Raw genomic sequence first — 3230 nt, forward strand, 5'->3', positions numbered from 1 at the left:
AGGAAAAGGTTTGTAGATCTACATAGTTCTGTCTTCCTTTCAATCCTGAGTCCTCTTAAATGACATTAATGACTATAGATCATGTGCACTTTACTCGTTTTTGGTATAACTAGTAATTTATAAATTGATTATTTACTCTAGGTTTCTGCCTATTATCCAGAATTAAAAAGATCAATTTCAAGCTTACCTAAAAAATATTATATGTAGGTCCACAAAGAAAAGACAAGTATATAAGACTGTTGTACATTGATTTGTCCAATTCCATCTCTGGAGCCTAAAACTTCCAACTAATTCCATAGAAGTGGTGGCTAGGTTTTATATATTAGAGGTTAAAACATGAGAGGGGACAAGACCAAAAAAATAAATAAATAAATAAATAAATAAAAGTCAAAATTGATGGCTTAAGGAAGTTCTAAATGCCACCTTGCTGAGTTTATATTTCATGGGAGGTTTAGGTTTAGTCCTGGACTTTAAGACTTCCCTAAAGCTATTAAGATAGGTATAAAAATCTGAGGTTGATTCAGAGGAAAATTGCAACCATATCCTTGGCATCATAGAAAAGAAACCCTTACAGGGTTTTCTTGGAGCAGTAGACAAGAGAATAGTTCTCTGAGAACACCTTCACTTAGTCGGCATACAATCCACCGCTACCATAACCCATAACCCATGGAGCTGTTGGAAAGATAAATTGTCCTGGGGCCTCATTACTTAGTTTGTGTTACTCATACTATTCAGATAATTTATCATCATATGGACCTTCATCCCATTTCTACAATATATTGTACTAAACTGGACCAATTGAGCAAACCACTTCCCTTCTCAGTTCTTTCCATTGTGCCATGCAGAAATCACAGCAAATTCTCTATATCCCGATTTCCTAGGAAATGTAAAAGGATTTACGTATTTTCCTTAATTCCTTAGTTTCCTGCAAGTCCCTTCTATTTCTTGCCCTTATTAAAACCTGGCTATTTCCCCAAGTTCCTTCTTCAATAGTCCTCTCAAGTAAAGTGTTTTTTTGTTTGTTTGTTTGTTTGTTTGTTTCAATACTCATCTAGCTGAGGACCTGGAGATTGTACTGTTTGCCACTGATCTTTCCCTACCATCTCTCCCTCTCTCTACCTCCAAAAATTCCAATTCCATTGCAGATCATTCCATCAGGCATTACCCTCCACTGCCATCCTCTCTCTCCTGATGACTCTTCTTTATTCAATGATAACTACTGACTCACAATATTCATATCCAGCATGACCTCTTGATCACAGATATGGATCATCACCTCCACTTTATTTTGTTATCTCTTCTTATGGTTACAACTTTGACTTTCTCACCAACAAAATCTACACCAACTGTAAGGATATGACTCCCTGATCACTCTCAATATCCTTCCATTACCATTACTTTAAATATGTCCATCCCCCAAATTCTCAAGACATTGTAAAGGCCTCTACACCCTGTTGATGCATCCAGCCTACTATAGTCTATACTCGATGTAGTAAACAGAATGTTGTTTTAAAAGGTAAATCATTTCGCAACTCTGTTTAAAACACTCTTATTCCATTTATAACAAAGTTCAAATTATTTGTTCTGGCTTTCAAAGACATCTTACTTTTTTTCTCCAAACTCATTTTGCACCTTTATCTCATTACACACTATACGCCAGTTACACAGCCTTCTTCACTACCCTCATAACTGTTCCTGCTGCTTAAATTTGTCCTTAATCATATAACTGGATCATTTAGGATTCACATTCTGAGAGGTTTATCCTGATGGATAATCTATAGGAATATCCAAGTTATTCTTTCACAAAATCCTATTTAATTTTCTCCATAGCATTTCTAGCTAAAGTTTCTCTTTATTATTTACTATGTCCCCAAACCTCATATCAACTCCATATGAAAAGAATTGTCTGCCTTATGCACTGATTAACCCACGTTTAGAATAGCATCAAGCGCACAGTAGGTCTGTGATCAATACTGATTGCTAAATGAAACACCTAATACAAAATAAGAGATTTAAGAATGAAAAGGAAGAAAGGGGTGACTTTTGCCTAGGATAATCAGGAGGCACAATGCAAGAAGTGGACATCTAAGTCCCTGAAATAATCCAAAAGATAGACACATGGCAGAGACATCATAAGTAATGTACAAAAAAAATATGCAATGTGTTAGAGAAAAATTGCCCAGATGCAGAGCAGTTGGGGGTGAGGGTAGGGCAGACTTTGATTCAGTTTTGGAAAAAACAGCTAGATTAAGGCCAGACTATGAAAAGACATCAAATGGCTTGTCAAAGAGTGCACCTTCACTGGATGACCACAGGAGGTGTTTGAGTAGGAAAAAAACGCAATCCAAAAGGACATTTGTCTAAGATGACTTTGAGGGAACTGAGTAGGCTGCATCTGATGGAGTAAGAGTTGGGGAAGGAAAACAAGGGGTCCACAGCTGTAGGAACTGGCCCTGGAAGAATGATTTTTTCTTTCCCCACGAGAAGGAAAAAGATTTGAAAACTTTCTAAGCTGATGAAATAGGTAGAAAAAACGAGAGGGGGCTGTAATGACGAGGGAATTCCAGCCAAGCATTTTAGTGAAAGAGTGGAAGCAAACTTGAGGGTGGAAAGGGAACCCACGTGGAGTTAAGCAGAAATAGGCAGTGTTCCCAAGCAGCGGTCTGCTGAGAAGAGTGGGGGTCCGAGCGCAGTTTGGCCTTTCCATGGTTGAGTGTTAGAAACAGAGAAAGCCAGCTCCTCTGCCTTCATCCTCTTCAGTCGCCCAGGCCTGTGAAACTCCCACAGAAGCCACCCCTCCGCAGAACTACGGCCTCGAGCGGCGATGCCTTCACATCCAAACATCCTCCATCCGCTGACACTGACTTTCTTCTCCCACCTCTGCCCCGCCAGTCCCAAGGCGAGACGCCGGCCACGTCGCCCTTGTCTTGGGGACAAAGGGTAGGAATTCTCAATCCCGACCTGGTCATGAACACGTACAGGTCCTCCATGTGGCACCAGAAGCTCGCACCCGTGTACCTCCAGGTGAAGGCATTCCTCTGCACGCTGTGCGCATGTCCGGAAGCTTTTGATTTTTCAGTCTCTGACGAAGGCATATTTAAAGGGACAGACTCACCTTTAGATACTGGATCTTCGCAAGACGTGGAGTTTCTCCAGTCGTGGAGCCGCCTAGAGGTAACTAGAGGAATCAGGGGGCGTGGTCTTAACGCTGGCACCGCCCCGCTCCGGAG

General features: G+C 40.7%; 1 protein-coding gene across 3 annotated transcripts in view; it reads right to left on the bottom strand.

The window, feature by feature from the left end:
• Positions 1-3059, bottom strand: part of Pus7l (pseudouridine synthase 7 like) — a 34980-nt gene extending 31921 nt beyond the window's left edge. For 2 of the 3 annotated variants that reach the window (XM_047549393.1, XM_047549391.1), the window contains exon 1: positions 2623-3031. The gene's annotated coding sequence lies outside the window, so the exon portion shown is untranslated. Of the gene's footprint in view, positions 1-2622 lie in introns of all 3 variants that reach the window. The other variant, XM_047549392.1, reaches the window with a different exon arrangement.
• Between the last annotated feature and the right edge of the window lie 171 nt (positions 3060-3230).

Source organism: Sciurus carolinensis, chromosome 4, assembly GCF_902686445.1.
Source record: "Sciurus carolinensis chromosome 4, mSciCar1.2, whole genome shotgun sequence".
Classification (NCBI taxonomy): domain Eukaryota; kingdom Metazoa; phylum Chordata; class Mammalia; order Rodentia; family Sciuridae; genus Sciurus; species Sciurus carolinensis.